Consider the following 14920-nt stretch of genomic DNA (forward strand, 5'->3'; position numbering starts at 1 on the left):
GCCATGGGGCAAGCCCATGGGGATACTTGACCAGGCCCAGAGGACCTGGGGGGAGGGAGGATTTAGCTAGGCAAGGGAGAATCAGGGAGCAAGAGGGCCCAAGGTCCTGAGGTGGAGAGCGCATGTATGTGTATTGGGGTACGTGCATGCAGCGGCGGAGGGTCTTGCCCACTGGCAGGCTCCACAGAGCACATGTGCAGATGCAGTGTGAGGCTGGTCTCCCTGGGGTACACGGGGCTCCCTGGGGTCTAGCTGAGACCCCATCCAGAGACCACATCCCACACAGTCTAGACTTGCACTGCCCCAAAAAAGAACCTGTGGCCAAGGGTCCTTCTTAGGCAGGTGCAGCATGGCACGGGGTGCCCATGACTGGAACCAGAGCATAGAAGGTGGCCAAGAATCAAAGCCCTCACACATCCTGTGCTGCAGCCCCCTCACACTTGAGCAGCACTGAGCCCTTGGCAAACTTCACACTCTGTGGGCCTCAGTTTCCCTACCAGTACAATTGGAACAAGTGTGGCTGTACAGATCTGTCATCAGAGTTTCTGCCCAGGCTTTGGTGACACCAGTCCAGGGAGGGATGCTTCCGGGGGTAGCACATGGGACAGGCCCCACGGACAGACAGATCTGTCCTCCTTTAGCTCCGCCCCGTGTGTAGAACAATCCTAGGCTACAGGGCCTCCTGCCAGCCTTCCCCTCTCTGAGGGCCTCATCAAGGGCCCTGTCCCCAGCTCTCACCTCTGAGGGCCAGAGTATCCAGCTGCTCGAAGATTCCTGCCTCTTGGCACAGGCCTGGGGGCCCTTGTTTGAGAGGCTGGTCACGGTTGTCGGGCCCTTTGTTGCAGCCTCCTGTGTTTGCCCACTCTGTGCCTCGACAAATGGGAGTTGCAGCATGTTTGCTGTGTCAACACCAGCTGGAGCCCAGTTATGGAGCTCAGCTAGGGCAAGACGCCCCATCCTTCAGCCTCCTGGGTGCCTAGGGTCCAGCCCCTCCCTGGGCAGGGTTGGTGGACAAGTGGGCAACTCTCCATTCTCAGTTCACATATTCATCCCACAGGACTGCCAAGTGCAGGCTGGACAGGCATCTGAAACCAGCAGGGGCAGCCCTAGGCAATGGGGTGGGACTTAGAAAAGGTCAGCAGGGCACGCAGTCTCCACCTGGCACAGCAGTCATGAAGCCTTTGAAGATTCAGTGTGGGGCTTCCCAGCCTTCTATTCACGATCTCTCTGAGCAGCCCTGGTTCTCTCCTCCCCTGTGTCCCCAGTCATCAGGTCTGGCAGCCTCTGAGGAGAGGAGCCTTAGGTGGTCAAGCAGATGGACAGATGAACAGACAGATAGACTTGAGACAGGGTCAGGGCAGGGGATGGGAGAGGGCTTGAGGAGACCAGGAACCAGGCAAGCTGAGATCCATCCATGAGCTGCATAGGCATGGGCCAGGGGTCAAGGAGCCATAGCCCTGGGGAGGGCAGAAATGAGCAGCTTTGGTTAGTGACTGGCACTGAGGGGCAGCTGTCAGAGACAGACGGGAGAACAGGGGACCAGAAAGGGGAAGCAGCTTACCCTGGATCTGAGGGGAACCCAGGTTCTTTCACTTCAGCCAAAGGTACTCCACCACTTAGAGACCAGGTCTGTTGCCACGTAGCAGAGCTGGGCCAACTAAATCCTGTTTACTTCTGAAATAAGATCCCCCAGCCTCTTCACAAGTAGGGTTTCCAGAAATGAGTCTGTGAGGGTGACTCGGCTTCCAGGGCAGCGTGGACCAGGCAACTGGATGAAGAGGGAGACGTGCCAGGCGAGATCGCAGCTACAGCACTGACCCATCAGCCTTGTGGCCTTTGCCAGTGATTTCCTTTTTCTCCTCAGTTTCCCCATCTGTAGATGGGCAGTAAGAGTCCACCTGGTGGGACTGCCGGTGGGGTCTTCTGAGTGGAGGTATAGCCAGCGTGTAGATCGCCTGTGCCGTGTGGTTATCGCTATTGAAAGAAGAGGCCTCATATTTTTCTGAGCTTGCATCTTGGATCCTTTGCTCCAGGAGGGGGCTTGGCAGGGAAGATCCCTGTCACTTGACTCCGCTTTGAGATTCTGTGGAAAAGTGTCCCAGTTACCTGGAAGCACAGGGAAGGGGCGCTGAGGCTGAGGCTAGAGGGAAGGAGGGAGTTTGCACCTCAGAACAGAGAAGAGCATTCTGACAAAGGGAACAGCCTGTGGCAATCTGGGGGAGTGGAGTGGAAGATCCGGCAGAATCCAGGGCGGCCGCCAGCTTCCACTGTAGGGGAAGCCAGGCTCCAAGTTCTGAACTGGGGTGGGCAGTTAGACTCCAATCCACAGGAAGTGGAGGCCATTGTAGTTGTCAGGGGAGGGGTCAGAGGCCTGCAGCCAGAGCTAGGGCTGCAGGGATGTTGGGGTTGACTCAGGATAAGGTGAGCAGCCAGGGAGGGATAGTCCGAAACAACTCCTGGTTGCTGAAGAGGAGGGAGGGTGGAAGCAGTGCCTGTGGGCCAGGGGATCTCTGGCAGGAGCAGACTACAGGGTGAGAAGGCAGAACCCCCAGGAACCAACGTGGATGGTCGGGAAGCAGGCAGTGCCTCCTGCCTGCCTCTCGTTTTCCTTCCTCAGATGTCTGCTGACCTGTCCCCAGGTGGCAGCCAGTGAGCTGGTGGGGTACAGCAGTGAGCAGTTCCCAGTCACTGGGGGTCAGAGGGCATTGGCCTTTCCCCTGGACTCACTCACATCCTGGGGTCCTGGTACAAGTGTAGCATCATGTTCCTGGCTGGAGTTCTGAGGGGCTTGAAGCTTTTCTCAGTTTGTACCTTGGACCCTTGGCTCCAGGTGCTGGGGGCCTCAGGGCCCTGCTGAGGGATAGTTTTTAGACTGCTGGGCTTCGGACTCCCAGATCATCTTCCTGTGTCCCTGTAGTGCCAAGGGCTGAAGAGTTGGGGAGCAGGGCACCATGGAGTGGCAGGAGTGCCCTGGGCTGATGCGTCCCCATCACGAGTCAGGTGGGAGGGTTGGGAAGACCCTGTCCCCAGGCCCAGCAGATTAGTAGTGAGCATTTGAAGAGAGAAAATGGACCAACCTGTGCTTCATCTATGGACAGCAATGACACCCTAGCCTTGTGACTGTGGCCTGAGTGAGGGAGGCAACTGCCTCCACTCCCCATGGCCCAGGCAGAAGCAGCAGGCCCCACAATCTCCTCAGGGTGATCCTGACCTTTCCCCACCACCCGTGTGCATACCTGGGCTCCCTTTTATCAAATATCCTTCTGCTAATCTCATCTCTCTATGTGACTGCCCTGTAATTAGCTCACTTTGCAAAATATGATGTCTGTCATAGTTCCCCCTCCATGTTTCTCTTTTCCCAGGAAAGGGTAAAGAGGGAATGGGATGAAGAAAGATTTCTGGACGTGGGGCCACCTCACAGGTCAGCTCTGGCCTGTCCCCTGCACACATGCCCTCTCAACACATGTCCCAGCTCAGCTTCAGAGCCTGGAGAGCCAATGAAGGTTAGTGGGCAGGGCCCGAGGGTGTCAGAGACCTCCCAGAATCCAGGGGAAGGGATGGCATAGGCCTGACTGAGCCCTGCCCCAGGAGTGCCCATGTACCCTATTCACACCCAGGGACTGCCCAGACCCAGGCTGGGCTAAGACTAATGAGATACTAAGTGGCCTTTCCTACTCACAGCCTGGCACATGAGGGCATGTGTGTGACAGGCAGGCTGGGGGCAAGGAGGAAGGGGCGAGGGGGCCAGGATGCCAGCATTGCCCCTACACACACATAATAGCCACGCATGGATGGGCTGCGCCAGTTACCAGGCATGCAGCAAACACAGCCAACAGGAACCCCAGTGATTGTCGCCATCACCTATCCGTCCACCCACCTGTCAAACAACTTCCCATAGCTGGTGGGCTGCCCAGAGCCCCCACACCCTCCCACTCTCCCATCCTGACCAAGGTGTGGTTGTCTCTCAGGAAGGGGCTGCCAGGGGCTGTGGACTATACACAGGGTGTGTGTACAGCCCTGCAGTGGGTCACATGTGGCCCAAGCCTTGGCCCTGACCAAGCATCACAACTCCAGCCAGGCCACCAGGCCTCATCCTCCTTCCTGGCAGCAGGAACGTTCACCTTCCTACCCCTAGAGGTGGAGCCAGGCAGAGGGAGCAGCACAGCAGTTTAAGCTGTTTTCGAGTCAGTATTTGGTGCTGCCCTAGCCACAGCACCACTGCTGAGCCCCCACCACTCCCCAGATGGAAAACCAGAGGCTGCTGAAGCCCTGTCTGCACAGAGGGCCCCGTGCGGCTCAGAGCCTGGCACAGTGATGGACCCCAGCCGGGCAGGGGCAGCTGGGAGGACCATGCTTGGAGCCCTCAGCTGGCATGGCCTACTTTTCTGCTCTGCCCCTCGCTGCCCCATCAGCTCCCCGCCTTCTCTTGCTGCGACTCTCTCAGGATGTCGGGACGTGAATTCTCTTAAACTTTTAATTAAAAATCCTCTCCTTTCTCCCCACAAGGTTCACTTCCCTGTGATTTTCCTGTTAGAAGGAGAGGTGGAGGGAAGAGAGACAGCAGTCAAGGAGCAGAGGCCAGGCCTTCTGGGTCTCCACGAGGGACCTGGGGAAGCAGGGCCTGGCCCCAGGGAACTGCTGGCCACCCTCTCCCCTGGGCACCCTCTGTGGCTTCCCATCATGCTAGGGGAGGCATTTCTTTTCTTTTTTCCCTAAAGCCTATAGCACCCAGTTTTCCCATGTGGTCTCCCATTCCAGTACTAACCAGGCCTGACCCTGCTTAGCTGTTGAGATCAGAAGAGATAGTGCACGTTCAGAGTGGTACAGCCGTAGATGTCCAGAGAGGCATCTGAGAGCTCCAACCCTAGGTGTCGCTGTCAGATGTGGGAAACGGCACCAGCTCCTGAGTGCCCTATATGTGTTCCTGCTACATCCTGCATACTCACTCAAGGCTACGGCATGTGTCCATTAAACAGGCCGGGATTTCCCCAGGTAGAAGGGGCCCCCACTTTCCCATAAGGGTGCTGTTAACTCTGGTAGCTTCAGATTCACTCCTGAGCCCACTGATCACAGGATGGGGACGTGCCCACAGGGTTACTCATCAAGTGAGAAGCAGCCCAGGTTGGTGTCGTGGGCCTCAAGGTCACCAACTGGGTCACCAGTGCTTCCCTTGTAGAATTCCTAACTCAGAGCTCCAGCCATGGTGTCAGGTCCTGGCTCACATGGTCAGGACCCCAGGTATGCTAGAGACCCAGGTCCTTGACCTCAGGGAGCCAGAACAACATCTCTAATTATGGGGCTGGAGAAGGGCTGGCCCATCCCCCTTTCCCAGGCAGTGATCTGTTAGCCTATCCCTAACTCTGGAGGGAGATGCCACTGTGTCCTCAGGTCGCTGTTTTAGAGAGGGAGCCCACTAAATGGAAGTTCTTCCTTGTGTCAGACCATGATGCCTCTTGCAGAAGGCTAAGCCTTTTTCCATGGCTCCACCTCTAGAGAACTTCAGCTGAGACTCCCCCTCCCATAATCCCTCCCTGGCCCAGGAAATAGGGATTGAGTCACCAGCTCCCCATGTTCCTCTCACCTCCCCCACTCCTCTGCAGGCTGAGCACCTCCATCTTAGGGCTTCCAGATACAGCCCAGAGCACACAGACTCATCCAGGATCATCCCCTCACTCCCACACTGAGGTGCCGCTCCCCATGGTTGCACATCTCCCTCCCCCAGAGGCCAGGCTCCCCTCCAAACCCCCCCAAAGGCTCGGGGACTCAAAACCCCAGCCATGCCCCAGCTGTGAGGGAGAAACAGGGGAACCCCCTCAAGGCCCAGGCCTCTGAGGGGCCCCACCCCTCCATTCCTCCATCCCTCCACCTCATTCTCCTTCTCCACCCTGCAGCAGCCGGTGGACACAGCTGGGCATCATGGGGAACACCAGGATGCCACAGAGAAGAGGTGGCCATGGCCCTGTGGAGCTAGAACAAGGATCCCTGCACACTGGCCCCCAAGTTGCCCTACATTCCCCTCCTGAGGCTCCCTGCACATGCCCTGCTTCATAGACCCTGAGGACACCCTGACCAGCCCTGGGAGTGCTCAGGGAGACATCCCCAAGGAGTAGGGTGGGGCTATGGCAAGATTTGTGAATGGGTGAAATTAGAATTAGCCAGGAAGAGGGAAGGACAGGCCACATAGGGGCATAGCACAAGCAAACGCAGGAAGGGGCTTGCACAGGGGCCTGGTTGGAGGTCGGGGCAGTGGAGGGCCAAGAAGGTAGAAAGAGCAGTGGGAACCTTGAACATCACACAGGGATTTCAACCCTGGCATTGGACACTCTGGCAGCCCCTTGAGTAAGGCAGGGATGTTACTTGTTCATTTTACAGACACATGTTGAGCACTTACTGTGTGTCCTTCCCTGGTCCAGCCCCAGGCAGTGCCCTCTTCTGTGGCTCTGCAGATGGCAAGGTGGGGGTGATCACAATGAAGGAGCCTGTGATCCCTCACAGGGCAGGGTGCTGTCTCTTTGGGCCAATAGGAGCACAAGTACAGTCCTGCCTCTCACAGCACTGCCACCACCTCTAGCTGGCTTCTTTGTGGGCCCATTAATTTCCAAACCTGATACAGGCAGGGATGAGTGGCTCGTCCTCCCAACAGGTAGCACATGTTGGTGCTCCCTGAACCCCATCCTGCCAGGCTCCACCCATCCATTCATTCCCCATGTACACACTAAGTGTCTACTGTGTGCCAGGTCCTGCACTAGTTGCTGGGGACTGCACAGCGACAGGTCGGCCTGGTTCTGCCCTCAGGGACCTTGTGGTCCAGGCAGGAAGCAGAGTAGATGAGTAATGTGAGAATACATAATGAGCATGTCACGGGTGCCAGAGGATAAGCAGCGGGGGGGCAAGGAGAGGGTGCTGGCGCCCTCCCCACATCCACAGGTGCAAACCTGGAGCCCGCACAGGCATGAAGACAGTGAGGAGGAGGAGGAGGCGTGCCTTCCTCCTGGCTCTGGGTCTGAGCCCCACCTACCCACCGGTGACCCAGCTTCCTGATGATCTGTGGGGTCCTCCCCACTGCCCAGCGCTGCGAGGGAGCAGGTAGGGAAAGGTGCAGTGTGGGCACTGCAGACGGTGCTGGACCATCCTGGGTTACCAGCCCCAGGCCACCCTGAGCAGCTGCTGATGTCAGCAAAAGAGAACCCCCAAGTACCCCACAAGCAAGGGTTGCAGGGCCTGCCTAGGCCAGAAACAAGCAGGGTGCCTCTCAGCTCATGGGGGTTGTCATGTGGTTGGGATGTGCCCCCTGTGGATGTCAGGCATGATGCTGGGTAGATATATGTGCCTGTATGTATGGCTAAGGCATGAGCCAGGGCCACCATGGAAGAGCCTGCATGCATGGCGGGGGTGTGTGAGTGAGACATGTGTCTACACCAGAAGAGTCTGAGGAGATGGGGCGGGAGGAGAAGGGAGAGCTCTACCACCTCAAAGTTCCTGCTGCACCAACAGTTCCATCTCACTTATAGGCTCTCATGTGGGCATGCTTCAGGCACCCACACGTGCCTGTATAAAACCCATGGGCCCACGTTTCTCCCTGTTCTTCCCCTGTCTGCAACCACAGGAGCACATGTAGAGCCCATGTCCCCATGTGGAACCTGCAAACGGACATGTACACACATGAATGGGATACATGTGCACATGTGCATCTCAGCTCATCATGCCCACATGTATTTGTGTGCACCCGATGGACATATGCACACACTGTCACTCCCGGTGTGCAGCCCTATCACAGCTGTCTCATCCCTTTCTCCACTTGCCTCACGTCTGCACCTAGAGGTGGGCAGGTCCAAGATGAAGATCTCTATTTTACGGACTGGAAAACTGAGGCTCAGAAAGGAAAAGAGACTTGCCCAAGACCACACAGCGGCTCCATGGCTCCAGCCAGGACCCAGGTCTTCTGGCTTCCCAGCTAGATCTAACATGGCCCCACTGCATGTGCTGTGATCTCCACATTCCTCTGCAGAGCCTGTGGGGCCCAAGACAGAGCAGGGGTTTTCAGAGCCCCCCACCATCCCTGTCTGCCCTCCCCTCAGCGGGGGCACCTTGGAGCCCAGAGTGGGGAGTGCCAAATCAGGGGTCACCCCACAGTGGAACTCTAAGCTCACAACCGTAACAGTTTGGGAAGGAGAAACATTTCTCTGGGCCTTGTGCACCACCTAAAGGTGGTCTATAGGAGGAATAAAGGTCTCAGCCAGGCCTCTGCTGCCAGCCCCATCACTCCTAGCTCCTAGCTCTCTCTCACCCTCCTCCTTTCTTCCTGGGAATCTCTCCCCTCATGCTGCATCCTTCCGGCCCTGTCTTCTGTCTTGCCCCTCCAAAATTCTCTCTACCCTCCAGGGATGTTTCTGTGTTTGTTTCAGCAGCTCCTGACATTCACAACTGGGAAGCTCTCAGAGATGGGCCATGCTTTAAGCCCCAAATGGGCCCAGCCCTGGCCAAAGGAGGGACAAGGAAGAATCAGTCTCCAACATGACCTCAAGAAAATCTGGTGCAGAGTGGCCACCCCTGTAAATCAACTGATGCCTGTACCACTGTAACCACAACTGTGACAAGGGTGCAGGGCAGAAGCTAAGCAGGAAGAGGCCCAGAGCAGAGGGCAACTGAGCAGGGCAGCAAGAAGTTGAAAACCATTAATTGTCCGTCCAGAGGAGGGGGATGCCCACAACATTCTGGGCAAAGGAAATGGTGTGTGCAAAAGCACGGAGGTGTGACAGTATAGCATAGTAGACATTTATCAAGCCCTTTCTCATGCATTGGAGTGTCTGCAGCCAGGGTCCTCCCATTCATTCATTCATTCATTCATTCATTCATTCATTCACTTGTTTATTCACCAAATAGTGTCCAAGTGTTGGACACCCTCTGGAATGCAGAAAAAACAAACAGCATTGTTCCTGCCTCAGAGAGTGCACAGCCTGTTGGGAAATTGCAGGACAGAGCAGTGAGTTCCTTGGTGAGGGGCACACAGGCACTGTGGGAGCCTGGAAGAGAGGACCTGATGGGGACACACAGACACATCAGGAGCCCATGGTAACCCCAAGGAGGGGTCTGGGCAGGACCAGGGTTTATCAGCAACTTTTTTTTCATTTGTCAGTATTTGATATCTGGTCTTCAGCGGCTCTCATAGGTGAGAGGACCCTTGGCAGTCCAAGTCTGTGTCCTTCATTGCACAGATGGTGAATCTGCAGCCCTAGGCCTGGAACTCAAGTCTCCAGGACTTCTGTTTCCAAAGTATAATTGTATTGACAAAGCTCATCCATAGCCAAACCCAACCCTGGACCCACGTGGGGCTCAGTTCTCTCTGCACAGCACCTTCTAAAGCCCAAAAGTGGAATTGCAGACCCAGGACACTGCTTCTCGGGCAGGGCCAGCCCTAACTGGGCTCCCTCACAGCAGAGCCTGTGCCCTCAGTCTAGCAGGAGCCACTGGGGACCTTGGCGTTTCACTGACCCTCAGTGTCCCACCACAGAATGGCAACAGGATTCCTAGCCTGCCTATCACACTGGGTGGCTGTGGAGATGGGGAGTGTTGGCCCCCATGACCTGTGTTCTCCGGGAGGCCTTTCTGCTGAGGCCTTTCTGCTGAGGAGAGACGGGCCCACGGCTGGCTTTCCCCCCTCCTCAGTGTTTCTGAAGCCATCCGTCACTTACAAATTCTCTTCATCTCTAAATAAAATGATTTGTTAATTTGAGTGAGTGATCACTGTGCGCCTGAGCCTCCTTGCAGGCCCAGGAACAGCTTGTGGGCTCCCGGAGCCCTGCACCGCCGGCCTGGCGCAGACTTGGAGGGGTTGTTTTCTATTTAAATGTGAATTGAATGAGGAGAAAAATGTTTCTCTTGGCAATTTCATAGGAGCTCGCTCTTCTGACAGATGTTGGAGTTTATTATCCCATCGGGCCAGCGTTTTGTAGAGCAGAATTGCTAATTATTTCAGAGGCCTGGCCACAGCCAAAGAAGGAAGGGCGGTAGTGGGTGCAGCTTTGGGCAGCATCTGTCAACAGGGCTAGGCAGGCACTGGGATGAGAGACCCAGCCTGCCACCCTTCCACTGGCCTCCCAGGATCTGTGATTGTTTTGGAAGGGGGGCTGCCCTGTCGCTTGGTTTCTGTTTCATGGTTTACCCTGGAGGAGGCAGCAGGGTCTGCTCTTGCCAGCCCTGCTTTGACCTCATGGTGAGGACTCTGGAAGGTACTTGTGGGGTCTCAAATTGCTGGTGCGTTTAGAGAGTCCACGGGTTGTGGATGAGAAGACTACAGAGACCCCAGTGGTTTCCTCCCAGTGTGAAGGCCGGAGCTGTTCACTATAAGGACCATACCTGGGCTTGGCCACACTTGCACAGTGCGGGCTTGTGGCTTGGTGGCTCTCTAACCTTGGGCTCTGTGCAGGCCTGTGGGGGTTGAGCATGACTGTGTGCTGTTTTTGCGGGTCCGGAGCTGCCTAACATGACTACATGCATCTGTGAATGAGATGTCCGTAGCTGTGCTGCATGGGCCTCAGAGGTATGGTTCTATCTAACTCATTTCTGTCCCGGCACTGCAAGGTAGAGGAGGCCTTGGAAGACAGATGGCCAGAGGGCACTAGATGTCAGAAGGGATGGGCCAAAACTGGCTCAGCTACTTCAGGGATGTCCCAGGTTTCCAGGGGGCTCCATGGCAAATTGACTAGGGGGTGAATTTCATGGGAGAAATGGGGCCCTGGCAGCCGAAACACTGGCTTCTGCTTCATTCAGCTGAGGAGACTTTTTTTTTTTTGAGACGGAGTCTCAATCTGTCACCCAGGTTAGAATTCAGTGGCATGGTCTCGGCTCACTGCAACCTCTGCCTCCCAAAGTCAAGTGACTCTCCTGCCTCATCCTCCCAAGTAACTGGGATTACAGGCGTGCGTCACTATGCCTGGCTAATTTATGTAATTTTAGTAGAGATGGGGTTTTGCCATTTTGGTCAGGCTGGTCTCAAACTCCTGGCCTCAAGCGATCCACCCACCTCAGCCTCCCAAAGTGCTGGGATTACAGGGGTGAGCCACTATGCTCAGCCAGCCCAGGGACCTCAACCTCACTTGGGGCAACTTACAACAGGGAAGCATCCTCACCCTCCCAGCAGAGGTCTCAAGAGTCCTGCAGTGCTTGGTCCAGGGGCCTCCTGACTCCACACAGCCATGGCCCAATTCCAGTTAATGGTCTCTGACCCAGGGCTGAAGGTCAGGGGTTGGAGACAGTTGGTAGAGGAGGCGACAGTTCCTCCCGCAGTATTCTCTGAAAACCACCCCCACTGAGGAACACCCTCACTTCTGCCCTATTCTTACCCCCATCTCTCCTTCCTGAGCTCTGAGACAAGGGACCAGGTACCCCGACTGCCCCCAGTCCTGGCCAGCTCAGGATTCAGGCCTGTCCCCTCCCCCTCCTCATACTCCACCCCCCTCCGCACCCCAACTAGCTCTGCTTCCTAGGTTTAACACAGAGGTGGCAGCAGCAGCAGCAGCTGGGTGGGATTTTATAACCCTAATTAACCCTGATTCCCTGGGGCCCTAGCTCTAGACTCCCTTGCAGCCTGAGACCAGCAGAGCACAAGGCAGGAAGGGTCCACCCTTGTGCCAGGTGAGGGAAGATGGAGACTCGGCCTCTCCCTGTCCCAAGTCCTAGGCCCTGGCAGTCACCCTAATAGATGGCACTGGGAGACCAGGGAGGGGGTGCCCAGGCTGAGATGGTGCCAGGCATCTCTGACCATGTGTCCCTGACAACCAGGCCCTCTCTCCTCCAGATAAAATTCCACGGTGACATCCTTCCATTAAATAGGGCATGTTCAGAAGAGAAAATTGCTACTATTTTCCCCTTTTACTTCACTGTCATCAAAAATTGATCCCATATTGCATCCTTATTTCAAAGAACGAGCTAGAAAAATAAAATAGAAATTCCCACTCCTCAGAGCAGCAGCTGTATCAAGCCTCCCTCACCCTATCCTTCCCCTCCCCACCCCCCCGCAAAAAAAGAAAAGAAAAACGTGACCAATGAGGAAAGGCACCTGCTGGCCATCTAGAGCTGTTTGAGTGCCCATGGCTTTGAGATGCACGTGACCTGGGAGCAAGGAGGGGCTGGGCACATGACTGTGCAGGCAGAAGGGGATTTCGATCTGGTGAAATGTGGTAGAAAATGGGGTAATTGGGGGAGGTTAATTTGGATCTAAATGGAGCGATTCGTTATCTCAATAAGAAATGTCTTGTTTTCCAGGGAGACGGCTGCGCCTGCCAGATGCTGGCATGCCCACCGTTGGGGTAGTGGCTCAGAGCAGGGCCCACAGCCAGCCTAGCCTCACAGGGCAACCCACCCTGCCCAGATGTGGACGTTGGGGGCAGAGATAGCTTAATTTGGTTGATTCCCCAACTCATTTGGCAAAGTATTCAATAGCCCTTCTCAAAAGCACATCCAGTAAAAATGCAAAATGTGAATAACAATGATGGAGCAGAGGCCGAGGTGAGCAGCCTGAAGACTAGGCACTTGGTCTAGCTGAGCCCATAGGCTCACCCCAAGCCTCCCAAAAGTCAAGGGAGATCTACCCAGTGTTTTGTGTTCTAACCAGAGGAGAAGCCCAGCGTGGCTTGCCATGGGAAGGTGTTTGGGGGGATTTCCAGGATGGTGCCCCTCAGCCCATGCATCTTTGCTAGGAGCAGGGTCGGGGAGCTGGCACCTGGACTGTAGTGTGACCCTGGGCATGTCACTTCTCCCCAAACCTCAGAGCCCCATTCGTTCTTTCCCAGGGGCCACAGGCAGAGGCTACTGGCAGTGCTGGGAGTCCTGGTCACACAGGTGTGACCATCTCAGGCTGCAGCATGGAAGGCCTGGGCTCAGCAGCTGAACAGACTTAGGTGTGGGCTCCAGGTTCTCCTTCTGCCAGGTTTGTAGACCTGGAGCACTCACTATATTGTTTTGAGCCTCCTCCTTCTGAAAAATGCATTAAGTAGCACCAGCCTTGTGCCCCTATGATTGTGACAGTCACATGTGGACAACAGGTACCCATAAGTGATAACTGGAATCACAAAAGCATCTGGTGGACAGTCGGTTGGGAGCTGGCGCACAAGATTTCCTTGGTCTAACCTGGTATTGGCTGCACTGTGTCTGGAATGGAGCTGGGGGAGAGTGAGCATGGAGACAAGCGGAAGCCCCTCCCCTCCACCCTGGTGGGGCCAGATCTGAGTCACCCTATGTCTCTGGTACCGAACATAGACCACGGACATGCTAGCAGAAAGAAGAAAGGCCCTGGGGACTGAGGCCCTTTCCTTTTATTCTACACTGTGGTGTTGGTTGAGATAACACAAAACAAAATGATCACAGGCTGGTGTGAGGGCTGGGAGGGAAGTGAAGCAGTGAACAAATTAAGGGCACATTTGAGGAGGGGTCCCCTAGGTGGGGGCCAGACAGGTCATAGCCAAGAAGATCCATTTGGCCAGGCATGAGTGGGCAGGTGGTGGAGCCTATAGGTCCTGGAGCCACAGCCCTGTGAGCCACCCCACACACAGCCCCAGCAGGAACAGCCCTGCCCTGCCTGTGCCTCAGGAGGGGGTTCTGGATGTTAAAGTTGTTGGTGGACCAAAAGCGAGGACCCAGCCACCATATGGACCTGTGCCTGACCACATGTTGGCAGCATGGATGTGCTTTCCCATGTCTGCACATGTGCACATGTGTTTGCATATGCACACACACATACATCCTCCTCCTCTAACTCCAGGCCCTCCACCCGCAGGATTGCAAAGCTGTTGACCTCAAAGTCAGATGGAAGAAACCTCCTCACTCATCCCCACTAAAGCCACAGATCTCTGATATCACCTTATTTGGAACAACTCCCTCAGTGGACACCCAAGAGGCCTAGTCACAGGGGTCTCACTTATCCCCTTTCCCTTGGAGGAGTCCTGCAGCAGAGTGGCCTTGGGGGCAGGGGACCAAAATAGGACTCCAGAGTGCTGGAAAGAGCTTAACCCAGGGGTGGGCTGGCAGACCTGGGCCAGGCAGAGCGGTGGGCTGGGAATCAGGTTGCCCAGAGGCCTTGCATACCTTGTGTGGGCTGAGGCTGGGCTGACTCTGGGGCACAAAGACAACACCCCCTCCCAACCCCAGGGAATACCCAGGTCTGTGGGTTCGGGGAAGGGACACCAACCCCAAGGTGGTGAGCATGCTCCATGCTTAGCCTCACTGCCTCCTGCTCAAACTAGGGTATCCCTCTCCTGCAGAGCCTCGGTTTCTTCACCTGTGAGAATGAGTGAGGATGGCTCACGGCAGAACTTCTATCAGCCTTTCTATGCAAGAGTGGCCCCTGGGGTCTGCCCAGCCTTCTAGGGGGATGGTCCTGTCCCAGAGTTTCTGCCCTTCCCAGCCCATTTTCCAGACAACAGTCTTCGATCTAGGCAGGGCCAAGCACAGTCACCCCCAAAGGGTCACTGGGCTCAACACTGACCCACTACAGTGTCGCCAGCACTGATGCCATGTGGGCTTGACCTGAGCCTGGCAGCAGGCTAACCATAATTAGAAGAGGGTTCTTGGGGGCCAGAGCTCCCTGGGTGGCCTTGGAGGGTGTACACAACTCCCTACCTTCTTCAAGGACCCCTCCTGCCTCCTCTGGCCTCAGTCTAGGCCCTAGGGAAAGTAGGAAGAACTCCAGGGTCACATGGGAATATAAGTGCCCTGAGATCGTGGAGGGAATCTGAGGCAGAGCTCAGACCCGCTCAGGTCTCCTCGTGCCTGCTGGGTCCCTCCCCAGCCACACAGTGTCTCCCACTCCACGCTATCTGATCCACAGCCAGCCAGAGGCCCACTTCCTCCTCAGAGAGAGCTCAGGGTGTCTCCTGGGCTAATCAGCAAGTAGGGGAGGGGGACTTGATGACATAGCCCAGGT

General features: G+C 55.9%; 1 protein-coding gene across 4 annotated transcripts in view; it reads left to right on the forward strand.

The window, feature by feature from the left end:
- The window catches only part of CACNA2D2 (calcium voltage-gated channel auxiliary subunit alpha2delta 2), a 141961-nt gene that overhangs the window by 79123 nt on the left and 47918 nt on the right, over window positions 1-14920 (forward strand). The gene's annotated exons all lie outside the window — the stretch shown is intronic.

Source organism: Theropithecus gelada, chromosome 2 (assembly GCF_003255815.1).
Source record: "Theropithecus gelada isolate Dixy chromosome 2, Tgel_1.0, whole genome shotgun sequence".
NCBI lineage: Eukaryota > Metazoa > Chordata > Mammalia > Primates > Cercopithecidae > Theropithecus > Theropithecus gelada.